Below are 14,030 nucleotides of genomic sequence, written 5' to 3'. Positions count from 1 at the left end.
TTGCGGCCAAAATGATTCTAAGTTTGAGGTTACATTGTTGCATCTGGGATGGCCAGACCTGGCAGGGGCCCTCAGAATCCACATCAAGGACACATCTCTGCAGAGGTCGCTTCCCTTTCAGACTCGTTTCTTATCATCTAACATTTCTGTTTATGGTTTTTAAGTGACATTTTAAAATTTCCGGACAGCTTTTGAGCCTTTTAACCCAGTTAGTCATTGTTATTTTAAGAAGCACAAATGAAGAAAAAGAAAACATAGACTTGAGTGTGAAGCTAAATGTTGCATTTCAATGACACCCCCACAGAGTTCAATCTTGCTGCACTGGATTTGACCTAATCTAAATAAAGCACTATCCCACGGCTTTGTGGCTGATTCGCTGGAGGCAGTGACCACTTGAGATTACCACATTTCTTGGGTTTTGGCAGACGCAATCTACAGTAGATTTATGTCACGGGCATTAATCATTTGCTTTTTCAACGGCGGATTATGTTTGGACACTTGCCAGTAGGAATCCATTTACAGTAGTGACTGCATCATGGCTGTGCACATACAAGTCCTCTTTCAAAGATATTTCAGGCGTGTGGGCTAAGCTTTACGATCACTTTCTATGCAACCTTTATCTTCCATTTTATTAAAATGCTCCATGTGATGCGCCTGTGATCCAGACTTGTTGGGTTAAGACAAACAAAGGGCTGTGAAGTGGCACTCCGGCTGCTTTGTTTGTAAAAATCTGATTTACACATATAAATGTGGCTGAGAGTCACAGTGTCTAGGTCATATGGTTACCCTGGCAACCGTGACATCAAAGCAGAGATAGTGATGCATGAAAACTGTAATGGCAGGGGAGCGGTTGCTTGGCGACCTGAACTCGGGGAAGTCATGGGGCACATGGCCAAAAGTCTTACAGACCGGGGGCTGAGTGGAGGAGCGGAAGGATTATTTCCTCCTCCGTTTTGAACGCGCTGCACTCCTGTTTGCAAACACTTCACTCTGCAGTGATGATGTTATTTCAGGACAAATGTAAAATTCTGCATACTGGATGCACAACTGACACACTTTGACCTGTAATTTTGTTGGTCAAAATTTGTATTTAATGTGTCCAGCTGGTGAAGATTGCTGTTAGCATGTTTATTTTACAATGCAGCCTTTAGACCTTTTTTTTCCCCTCACTTTCAATCCTCATATAATAAATGCACATGCAGAACATCCCACGAGTTTGTCCGCCAACAGGTTTTGTTTAAAAAATACACCGAAAAGTTACAAAACCTATACATTCAGGGATTGTTGTGGGAAAAAAAGTAACATGAAATGCTTTATCTTATGCATCTTAATGCATATTGCTCAGAAACCAATCCAAATTACAAAAGGAAAAAATACTGTGTGTTTTCAAGAAGTTGATAGATATTGGTTTTAAATAAAAACTGCAGAGGACATAATGTATTTTACCATGAAGTTTATGCATTCTAAAAAATGTGTGTTGTAGAGTTTAGGAGGTAATGTGGCACAGGAGATCATCTATATTTCTCTTTACATTATGTATGTTACACAGCATATACAGTGTATCTGTAAACTTTTTTTTTTTTGTGATCAAATGTTTTCTTTATCTTTTGCAAATCTGAGTCAGAGATTACAACCACTTAAATAGTGACAGTTAACCAGGGAAAACAAAACAAAAAACCCACCCCTCCCCACCCATCCAGGTCCAACAAAAACTAGCAGACAGGTACAAAACTTAAAAACAGAGCAAAAAACAAGTGATTCCGTGACAAAGCCTTAGGTATATCAGACCAACTTCTTAATCTTCTCAGCAATGTGCGACCATATATCAACATTATCTTCCCTTGCACCATGCAGCCGAGCAGTAGATTGTTCAAGGTATACAATGTCTAAAAATGTGAGAGCCCATCGGCGGAATGACAGCGTGAGGGGGCTTCCAGCTCAAGGCCAACAGCTTCTTGGCTGCTATTAGACCAGCGAAAAAGACACGTTTCTGTATAATCCTTATCTGAAGTTGGGATACATCGTTCAACAGTAGCACTGAGGGGGGAATGACAGTTGCCAGAAGAGTTAAGAGTTCTCTCACAACCATAGCCCAAAAGTCTGTAACCCCAGGACACTCCCACATCATATGGAAGAGAGTTCCCAGTGCTTTTGAAGAGCATAATGTACAGTTGGATGTATCTGTAAACATGTATTTCACAGGCGACAATATATATTGCACAATAGAAATGTGGATTGCATTTTAGCAGATGACCTTTTTTTAATCAAATTAAATACTTTGCACAATAATGTTGAATGTATTGTACATCATGTAAATCACCTCCATTTAAAATGCATATTGCATTGGATATAATGTATCCCACAAAAGAATGTGTGAATTACACAGAAGATCATGTAAATTACGCACAAAAATGTGCATAGCATTGTACATAATGTGTATACATAAAATCAGAAAAAAGTGTAAAAAGTGTGATTTGCATAATAAATAATGTAAACTGCAGTGCAGTTGGTGTACATGTTAATGCATGTGGTGTAGGAGGTAGGAGATAACATGAATCACAGTAAAATGTGAATTGCACAGAAGAAAATGCATACTGTTTGGAATTAAATGTATATCAAAGTGCACGTGTGCACAGTATTATACACTGAAAATGGTGTAAAATACACTGTAGCAAGGTGTTTTGTATGGGAGATAATGCACTCTAGATAATGTTAACTTAACTAAAAACAGCAAAACATATATTTTTAGGAAAAAAATGTATAATGCATTTGAAATGGTGTTAATCACACAGTAATGTATGGATAATGCACTGTAGTAAGTATTTATTGCAGAAGACGGTGGACATCAAGAAATGTGAATTGCATAGTCAATGGTGTCTATTGCACCAAATATCATATATCATTCAGGGAAACTTCAATATTACTATATTTTACACGTTTGTAACACACTTTGAAAGCTTTGGTCAGTGAGTTAAAGGTCTTGTTTCTTCTTTCATTACTTTATGAAACACTGGTAATGATAAAGAGAAAAAAAGTAAAAGAGAGTGGATGTCATACAAGATGTGAAGGAAGTCACACTACACTGGATCAACTCTAAGGGCATCTTAACTTCAGACCATGGTTTGTACCTTGACCTGGACCTAATCTGTTTCAAAGGTTAAATACATTTTTTTTCAGATCTTACATAAACTAGCCGAGGCCTTCATAAGCAGGTTACATTAGGGTTAATAAACCACAGATTTTAAGAGCAGGAAGTATCCGACTCTCTGTTCAACTCAAAGAATTTGCAAGAGCCAAAACATACAGGATAAATATCAGTGAAAGACAAAACAATGTCAGGCTCTTAGACTCTTCAGCCGGCATAAAGAATGCTGAGAGCTTAGTTGCTGCCTGGTGTGTTATTGGAATAAAAGTCGTTTCTGTAAATCTTCCTCTCAGTAACCACAAGCGCTATCTCTCGCATAGTATCTCTTTCACTTCTCTTTTCTTATAACACTGTTGTGTTCCACAGGTCTCTTATTGCCACAGGGTAGCAGTTGTAAAAATATTTTCACAAAGAGAAACAGAAAGAGACCCTGGGTGGTTTTTCTTTGACCTGTCTTCATTTTTATTTTCAACGCGAGAGGATCTTGGCGGAAGTAGAGAAGCTGGTGTATTTTTAAAAGGGAATGCAAGAGAGAGCAATGGAAACACAGCCTGTGAATGAAATGTTAAGTGTATGAAGCAAGTATCATTTTGACTATCCTTTAACAGATGCCAATGTGTTTGTTTGGCTTAATGCATATTGGGTTAGGGCTAAGCATTTCAACATCCAGCATTTGCTCCCAAAAATTCCCCTGTTTATTATTGTCCTAAAAAAACTTCCCTTATAACAGCCTAAAAGGCGTAAAATTGGTGTCAGCACTAATGCACCCATCCACCCAGCTATTGGCAGACCTTGGTGTTTGAGGCCCGCCTGACCAACACATGATCAACCTGGTGGAAGATCCTCATCTCATCATTTCAGCAGGTCTCATAAGATCTTGACAAGATCCCGTTAATATCTTGTGTTAATTTTGGAATAGACCACTTGCAGCAGTATAGAATGGAATAGAATAGAATAGAATAACTTATCCCTGAGGGGAAATTCAGGAGGAGTCACAGCAGCAATCAAGAAAACAAAAGCAAGACATTGTATAGGAAGTGCAAAAAGGCAAGATAGATGATGACAGCTTGTCCATCATTCTCCAGTTCAGCCAGCCTCCACCTCCACAGGGTCCAGGACTGAGCTTCTTTAGCAGTCTGTTCAGTCTCTGTCTCCTGTATCCTGTCTGCTCACAGCTCTTCCAGCTCTTCCAATGCGGCGTTCATGTCCAGTGTTGCCTCCGTTAGCCATGTCTGTGAATAGCATGATGGTACTCTGCCTTTTGGTATTACCTCTGTTGCTGGGTTAGCATAGCTAGCTCATCCATCTTATTGGAGATAGATCTTAGGTTCCCAGAAACGATGGATGGAAGGACAGGTGGATGTCATCACTTCTTAGCTGACACCTGAGAACCAGCATGTTGTCCTCACCTCATTCTCCTCACCTTGTGGGAAGACATCAGGCCTTGCACCAGTTAGCATTGACATGCTACAGGCTGCTAACAGCTGATTTCACATATAAATAATGCAGCCATAGTTACATGTAGGATCTCCAGACAAACACAGTAGAAAAAAACGTAAAATATCACTGAAGAAAAACCAACAAATGAATCATTCAAAGTAATGATCCACTCCAAATGCAAAGATGATGAAAAATTACATGAAATGGACAAGGAACAGAGAGCTGCTGCAACAGGCAACCATAATCAACAGGGTGGTGCCTAGCAACAGACTGATAGTTTACAGACTGATTCAGGGATTTCTTTAACATATGAATATGTAGCGGTGTAAAGATGCGCTCACGTTAAGCATGAACATCCAGCACTGTTATTTTTTTATCCATGTTTTAAAAAAAAGGAGAATACCCTCTCCTAACTTGCTCGTAAGATACCTGAGGAACAAGCAGGATAATGTATGGTGAGCAGCATGCAAATTAGAATCCCTTCAACCCTTTCCTTGTGTTGGGTCCTGCTCACCCTGTCAGGGTTCTAACTTGCGCCCAACTCTCTGAACCCTATCCTTCACCCATATAACGATAGTAATCAACTGAAGTGATTTAAAGTAGATTTATGTTTTAAAAGGCCTTGCATCAAGTGACTTGTTCATACCATTTACTTATTACCTCGTCTTTGTCTCAACTTGACACTGTCTTACACTACTCAGAACACCTGTGAGTACCACACACAGCGAGGAGAAGAGGCAGAAGTGAAAGTAGAATCTATGACCTGGGGATGAGCTTCGACGTGTCGAGACACTAATATTATGACTCAGGATGAGATCAGCCTCTCAAAGGATGATGGATGACGAGGTGCTCGTCTCTCTCAATCGCCCCCCGGTAGATCACATGAGTCATACTCGACGGAGAACGTGCAGGGTTATGAATGAAGCCTGACAGGAAGCCTCATTATCCTGGAAGCTAATTAGAGAAGGAAATCATGCATGAATTTACAAACTATGACAATCAAAGCTTTGGTTATAACAATCAGGGGACTGCATCTGATTAAAAAAGCAGAGAAAATGTTGCAAACAGGTGCTTGGGTGGAAGTGTTAATCATTCAACCTCGAGCAGAGCATGCATCATCGTTTCTGACGTCACTCTTTTGACGCTGACACAATAACACGCGTAACAAGTGACTCAACACCCTGAGCTAGAGCTGCAATACTAGGGACTGATACAAAAACAATCCCAAAGTGGTCATGGGTAAATACAGAGGAGTTAAAAAAGGAAACAAGCTGCACTGCTGCAGTACATTTGAGGTATTTATGTCATCACTAAGGCCTCGGGTGAGTCTATTCATGGGAGAAGATGCCTTTTATACCAATGCCAGCTCATTGGGCTTTCAACCCTCGCAGACAGCAGAGCATTAGTTACTGTTTGTTGATGTGGCTCTGACTTGATGACTCACATACAGATGCTGTGGATGACCAACAAAACAAGTCACAGAAATAGACTTCAGCGAACTTCTGTAACCGCTGCATGATTACCGTAAAGATTGTAGAGCATCCTGAAGGAGTTTTCATGCTTTTTGTTCAAAAGCAGAAAGTGTTTGAGCTTCCTGGAAGTGAAAAATAAAGGGAATCATATTACTTAAAAATACTCTTCTATTTTTCCTCCTGAGTTCTGTTACTTCTCAGAAACAGGAAACAAGCCTCCAGCTGCAGAGCCCTTCACGAAATGAAAGGTTTAACAGCGAGTGATTCTGTTTGCATGAGCCGGGGTCCGCTTGTTTTCACTCTGAAACCCGATAGCCCACTTGGGAAACAAACTCTCACTCTTCACCACCGAGGGATTTCTTGGGAACAGAGGGCTGCATCTGCTGAACAAACAGCATGACGCCCCACGCTGCCTTACTACCATCCCGCCAACAGTCTTCTTCTGCTGGTTACCATGACAACCATGGGGAAAACTCCTGTAACCAAAACATTACTCTGACTCCAAAACAAAGCCTGAACATCTCACAGCCCAGAAATCTGAAAAACAAGTTAAGTTACATTATCCAAGACACCAATTTGTCAAAATATACAATCCATCTGAAAACAGTTACCTTCTTTTTCTCCTTCCATGTTGTCATTCCTTCTGTCATTCCTGTGCTATTTTTTGTTTTCTTCAGAGAGACAATGTCTTGGTTTTCCTTAAAATGTTGTGCTGAGTTTTCTAGATCTTCTCTTCCTCTCCTCCTTGTCTTTTCTTTCTACTTTCTATCTATCTACTTATCTCCTTATCCCTGTTCTTCTTTATTTCTTCTTGTTTACCTTATCATGCTGACGTTTCTTTCTTCTTTTCCCTTTTTTCCCCTTTCCAAATTCTCCTCCCTTCCTTTTTTCTTCTCCCTTATTTTTCTTCCGTCTTTCATCTTCTTCCTCTCTCCTCTCTTGCTTTTCTCTTCTTTTTCTTGCTTTTTTTTGTTTTTCTTCTTTTTTTTCTTCCCTTATCCCTGCCTTAAATTTTTCATACTCTTTTCTTCCTTTGCTCCTTTATCTCACTTTTTCTTCTTTTTTTCCTACTTCACTTGTTCCTTTCTTTATATTCCCACCTTTTCTTCTTTCTTTGGGTTTCTTTTTCCTTTCCTATTGACTTCCCCCTTTTACTTTGTTCAGTCTCTTTTTATTATTTGTTCCTCTTGTGATTTTTCTCTTCTTTCTTTCTGGTTGTCTTTTCTTTCTTTCATCTCCTCCTTTCGCTCACCTTTTTTTCTTCATTCTTTTTTAATGGGATTTCTTCTTCTATCCATTTTCAGTTTTTTCTTTCTCCCTTGTTTTTTCTTCTTTTCATCTTCCTTTTGTATTTTTTGCATCCTTGGTTTCTTTCCTTTCCTCACTTGGTTCTCATTGTTCCTTTGTTTCTCTTCTTATACCCCTTTTTCATCACCCCCCCTTGAATTGTCCATTGACACTTCTTCCTTTTTTATCTTACTTCTTCTTCTTGTTTTTTTGTCCCCATCTATGTCTCTTTTTGTCTCCTTCTTGAATCCTCTTCACTTTTTTTCTTTTATCTTTGTTTTCCCCCTCCTTCTCCTTCTCTCTTCTTCTTCGTCTTCTCATCAAGTTTGTCTTCTCTTCCCTCTGAAAGGTGTCACAGTTAAAACAGTAGACAATACAATAAATGTCATTTGAGGATAGGAAAGTAAGATATGGAAAAGAGAGACAATACAACCTTAAGTTAAAGAAGAAGACAAGATTAATCCAGACGTGAATAAGAAAGGAGCACAAGGTGTAAAATAAGACACAAACACTGTCCTTCCCTCACCTATAGGAGCCTCAGTAGTCCTCACCCTATCAACGCAGAGTTGCACAACACTGCCTGGCTAGAGTGTCAGTCGCCATGGTGATAGAGTACGCACTGACAAATATTTTTGGGGGATTGTACAAGGTTTTTCTACTCTCTGCGAGTGGCTTAGTCTAGGAAAGAGCCTTGACACAGATTGACCAGGGAGACTCAGAGTCTTGCCAAAAATAGGACAAAGATGGAGCAGCCTTTTTTCAGAGGGAGTATTTCTGCCCAGTTTGACGTTCTCCAAGAGATCTCAACAATTTATGTGAGATGAGAAACAGTGTGTGGGAGTGGGAGGACTCTGTGTGTTTTACTACAAAGAGAGTAAAACTGTGTCACCCCAGCGCGGCTGCTGCTCATCACAGGGTTTATTTCAAGTTCAGAGCCGCTGACAATCCGCCTGTCGCCATGACTGACTGTGCGGAACAAATGCACGCCTGACCTGAGACTACATGTCCTCTGTGTCTGCCTCTGCAGCTCTTTCACACACTCCCTCTCCCTCTGTCATGACTCATACGTGCCTCTGTACGCCCAAACACAGACGGATTCATGACTTGATGATTTCTGGCTACGCTGTGAGTCAGCCTCAGCACATGCCTCCTCCGTAGCCGTGTAGGCTCAGCGAGTGCTTGCCTCCTTCCTGCTTCTGTCATCAGTTCTCTGCATGCTTGAATGTACTGTTCTGAGGACTTGATTGAAAAAAAAAAGACAAGACATCTTTGGTTTGTACAATTTTCAAACTCTATCAAAGTGATTTTCCCTTATGACTGATTCTACTCATCCTGTTTGTTTTGTTTTTCACTTTGGTTACCAATACCATACCACTATGTTCTTTTTACATGTTACAAAGAGTACGTACTGAATATGAAACATAAAAAACACAGGAGGAACAATTCAAATGTCAAACAAACAAATTGTAAAGCAAAAGTAAAGAAAGTAGAAGAAAACAGCAGAAATGGCAGAAAAACGTCCTGTTTGTTTAAAAATCCTGTTAGTTTGGTTTGTGTTGACTCAGACGCCCCCGTGGACAAAGAATACCTCTCATCTTTTTGTTGATTTTGTAGGTGGTAATCTTTAGCACACAACCCCCCTGCTTTGTTTCAACAGCTGAAATGATCACTCAACATGAATCCTTAATATGGAAACGTGCCCTGCCCTCCCCAATAAATGTTGGGATATATTTTGTCTTGATAGCATTATACCAATTGTTGATACAATGTGATATCTTGTAAACCTGTAATTACACCCCACAACCACTGGTAATGGAGGGGGCGCCGATGTGCCTTAAATCAGGGGTTGCCCAATTTCTTAGCCTGTAACCCCCAAATTAGTGGTGCTGGAGACTAGTGAACTGGGAAATGGGAAAGCACTAATAGGCTGATCAAAAACAGACAAAAATGAACAAAAGGGGGAAAAAGAAAAAAAAAGGAACAAAGAAAGAAAAGAATAATAAAAAAAAACTATCAAGAGTTCTTAAAAAGTGGAAAAAGGCAGAAAAGTAAATTAAAACAATCTTTATAAATTTAGATTACCTATGTGCACATTTTACTATATTTTCTTAACCAATCTGATACCACTGGTTTCATCATTATCCTAACCTGTGTTACCTCAAGGGGTCCTGTGAAAGCCCCCACAACGTCACCCGTCCGTTCCTGAAATGTAGCCAATCCGCGGACGCGACCACATTTGCTATGACATTGGCTGTAGGTAGCTACAGGGGGCCTGTCGGTCATGTGACCTGAGCTGTGTCTCTGATTGGAAAATCAAACAATCCTAATAACTCCTAAACCGCAGAGATAGAAAAAAATTCACTCACCGCACAGTGTGTGCTGATGGTGAAATCAGTGTTTTAGACCCAAGCTGTTTTTTGAACCAGGCTGCAAATATGCTTTTTAAAGCCGTCAAAGTCTGTTTTTATGGCTGGGTGTAAACGTGACTTCCGGTCTTTCTGCAGCCAGCCTTAAAGTGATACTCCGAGATGGAAGAAGTTGGGTCCTATCACAAGGTTTAGGGCAGAAATGACCCCTACAGCAGTGTTTTTGTGCAGCAGAAGCCCAGGGCGCTCGCACCCCCTCCCTGCTCGTCTGTCGGTTTCCTCTGCACTCAGACGGGGCCCTATTTACTTGACGAAAAACACAAATAAACGGACTCCCACCAAAAAAAATCTGATATCGGTCTGCATTCACGCTTTATTTAGAGCATTTTCAGCGCGTTGCTTTCACACAAAAACACAGCTAAATAAGGCTCTAGTTCTCATTGTGTCTCTTCGTCCTGGCAGACTACCTGCATTTGTTTATATCTAGCACGCCGCGCGCTCAGACTGATACACTAAGCGGCGAGCGCCTCGTAGCCAGCTGTGGCTCTGCAGCGTAGCTAGCGCCGTTTTACGACACGATGAGAACTAGAGCCTTATTTAGCTGTGTTTTTGTGTGAAAGTAACACGCTGAAAATTCTCTAAATAAAGCGTGAACGCAGACCGACATCAGATTTTGTCGGTGGGAGTCCGTTTATTTGTGTTTTTGGTCAAGTAAAATATGGCCCCGTCTGAGTGCAGAGGAAACCGGCCGAGGAGCAGGGAGGGGATGTTTGGTGCGTGCGCCCTGGGCTTCTGCTGCACAAAAACACTACTGTAGGGGTAATTTCTGCCCTAAACCTTGTGATAGGACCCAACTTGTTCCAACCCGGAGTATTACTTTAAGCAGATTCCCAATAAACAGCAACTTTTAGCACTTCTGCACAGGCTTCATTTTGACTAACTGGATGTTTTCCCTTGGTGGAATCAAGGAAATGTGGAAATAGATCTAACAATTTCTGTTCAAATGACTTTATATTAAATTCATCCCCAATTATATCCTTTTCTAAACAATAATAGATGAAATATGTAAACAGTTATTGATTTTGGAAGGCATTTCCCAACCCCTCTATCAAGGGGGCCCAACCCCCATTTTTGAAATTACTGCCTTTAAATGCTGGTTTGCACCAAATACAGTAGAGGGAGATGTGTTAATTAGCCAATCATGCTGCAGAGTTAGAGACAGGGTACAGAGTTTGACAAGAGAGGCTGCTCAACTCAAGTCGAAGATGTCATAGCTTTAACTATCATCCCTATTACATATAACTGCACGAACTACTGAGATGTGGGTAAAGAAAAAGCACGGGGACAACTTGTTGAACATGTTTAATGTTTAATGTGACTGAAGAACATCCAAACACTAAGTAAGCACAGTACATTCACCTCACTGTCAGGAAACAGTATTGCTTCACCTGTGACCCCTCTGAACCTACGGGGTGAGGGCACTATTCAAAATTTCCCCTGGAGAAGTCACGAGATGTGAATGACACTCCTAAAAGCTCTATTTGGCTATTTAACAGTTTCCAAGGCCTTACGAGCCAGAGAGGGTTTTTCCTTTTTCAACTAAAAGGAAGTTTGGGGGATCTCCGGAGATGTTCCTCTGGAAACTATAAATATCTGAGCAAAGTTTCGTGGCAATCCTTGCTGTGATTCTTGAGCTATTTTAGTCTGGAAAAAGAGGTAATGAGAAAAAGGAAGACTGTCACTACTATGACCAAAGACTCATTGCTGGTACAGCAAAGGATAGATAAAATACACAGTTCTTCAGTGTACAAATACTCATACTGTAGTGTTTTAGTGGTATCCATGCACGTTTTGTTGGACAGTGTTATTGTGTGTGTTGCTCTGTTTCCAAGTGTTCCTATTTGTATAAAGAGACAAGAAAAAGAGATGGAAGTTTTTTTAGCTGCTGTTCAACCAATCAGCCCTCAGATTTTTCCAAGTGGGTGTTTAATGTCTGAGTCAGATGTTCCTTTGCCGGACCAAAAACATCATGTTTTTATAGGAACATCTAAACCACTAAAAAAACACCTTAGATTTAGTCTACAAGGCTGCAAAAGCTCTCATTAAATGAGAGAAAACCACAGTGAGCTCAGTGATTCATCAAAAATAATCCCTCTTACATTCACGCAGACACAACTATCTAGTGTCAGACAACTGTAGTAAACAATGATGTGGATCCAGAGACCTGCAGGGACTAGTGTTCTGTGTTTGTGTTTGTGTCCCTGATGCAGGTCAGCGCTGCACATTGGCAGCAAGTCTGGCAGATTGTTACGTGTCTCTAGCTCAGAGGTCACAGCAGGCCAGTGGTATCAGGCTGCAGCTGACGGTGACGTATGAAAGCACACACACACACACACACACACACACACACACACTTCAGCCTGCATCTACACACTTCACTGTGCTACACTACATGCACGCTCAGATCAGGGCTGTCGAGTTAATGAATGTCGAAAGCAGCCCTGTTACAGCCTGCTCCCTTTTTTTTTCACTTACAAGAGCTTTTTTTCTGTGCTAGTTTATCTTAAACACACACAGTGTTTCATCAGCAGCATGTGTGTATAAGTGTGTCTGTGTGGGTTTGTGTGTACATGTTGTCAAGGCCCCGCTCCTCTCAGATTGCTGTGTTTGCTGATGAAAGCAAAAAGGACAGTTCGAGCACATTTGCATGTTGCTGAATATGACGCACAGAAGACAGATTGTCTTTCCATTGAAGATGAGTTTTTCTCTGACATCAAACACATTTGTCGCCCACTCACAAGAAGTGTGTTACTATTACAAACTAAGAACTGTTTGTGTACAAGAAATCACTATCTGATTAACAGCTAAAACCCTAAATGAGCTATCTGTTGTTAGGTTGCATTTAAGACCTTTGGGATGATTTGTGGTTAGTTTATGTTTCCAATGGATCGGATGGAAAAAATCCATAACCCTAAAAATCCAAAGTTGTAAATTTTTATTGGATACACAACCTGCAGCCAAATCATGAAAGGTTAATCATTGATTTATTGATTTTTTTTCTTCCTTCAGCTGAAGAAAAAACTCAGCTTGTTCTGTCAGAAGGTCTACATCTGGTCAGATCTGCCAACAAATGGAACAATTTTACACTTTAAATGTGGCTTTTACTGTTAGACTTTTTGTTGAAGAAAGATATTGAGTTACATTTAGGCTTCATACTGTCTGCCTGGCACCTTCAGCCGAGGCAGATGTCCGTCTAACAAGAGTCTGGTTCTGTCCAAGGTTGCTGCCCATTAAAGGAAAGTTTTTCCTTGCCATTGTAACTCGCTAAATGCTGCAAAGTGCTGCACTCATAGTGGCTTAAGATCTTGTCTCGATGTTGGGTTTCTGTTAATAAAATTTTATTAACATTAACGGGTCTAGACCTGTTAATGTTTTTGGAAAGTGTCTTGAGATAATGTTTGTTATGATTTGGCACCATACAAATAAAGACTGATTGATTGATTTATTAATACCCCTAAAGTGGCTTTACATAATTTACAGCTTAAACAATACATATTTTTCTCTCGTTGGTGACAAGAAAAACCTTTATTTCTGCTTCTTCTGAATGATGATACACTTTGTTTTAGCTGCTGTCTCTTTAAGGCTCCCTGCTCCACAAACCCTCTTTCTTCTGATTCACCAATCCCCTAGAGGCCTTTAGTGGACAGAGTTATGCTTAGACCTTGGTGTGAACCAGTTAGAAGATCTGTACGCGATGACGTCATCATTTCAAGCCTCATGAAATTCTCATGAAAATGAAAATCCCATGCTAATTTTAAAACAGAACATCAAGAGGGTCAGAGTAATACCCCCTCTTTAAAGGGACTATGAGAACTTCCCAAGTGATAAAGTCTCACTTTTAGATGTTTGCCTGATCGTAATCAACAACTTAAAATGAAAATATAAGCACCAAAAAAGGTTATTTATAAATGCTTCTTATCAGCTTTCCTCCTGGGTCGGACAGGATCAAGTTGATTAACTGCACCTTGAAGTCTCAATGACAACACCACACCTGCTGACAAAGTTTATAAGTGAGAGATCTGTGTTTTTCTCTGCTGAAAATAATTTTTGGTTAGATTTTATAGTGATAGTGGACACAGGAGCCTAACTGTTAGACAGAAAAAGGACAGATGAGCAGAAGTAAGCTTAACGGGCAAGTGATAGAGCACAAGCTAAAGGCTAACATTACACATTACGGACATGTCTTAGAGCACCTGGCTGTGAGTCACACGGAATATGGTCAGCTACTAAACTATGGCACAAATTTACATTTGCTTGTTT

At 40.4% G+C, this 14,030-nt stretch overlaps 1 long non-coding RNA gene across 1 annotated transcript; it reads right to left on the bottom strand.

The window, feature by feature from the left end:
* Positions 1-2,440: 2,440 nt before the first annotated feature.
* Positions 2,441-8,009, bottom strand: LOC141807193 (uncharacterized). The gene is made up of 3 exons (XR_012599828.1): positions 7,871-8,009; positions 6,669-7,686; positions 2,441-5,539 (listed from the first exon to the last, which is right to left on the bottom strand). It is a non-coding gene; the product is annotated as an uncharacterized LOC141807193 (long non-coding RNA).
* Positions 8,010-14,030: the final 6,021 nt, after the last annotated feature.

The sequence above is a fragment of the Halichoeres trimaculatus genome, unplaced genomic scaffold, assembly GCF_033239565.1.
Source record: "Halichoeres trimaculatus isolate MK-OKI-2021-1 unplaced genomic scaffold, fHalTri1.1 fHalTri1_scaffold_18, whole genome shotgun sequence".
In the NCBI taxonomy this organism is placed as follows: Eukaryota; Metazoa; Chordata; class Actinopteri; order Labriformes; family Labridae; genus Halichoeres; species Halichoeres trimaculatus.
This window is presented reverse-complemented; position numbering and strand designations above follow the sequence as displayed.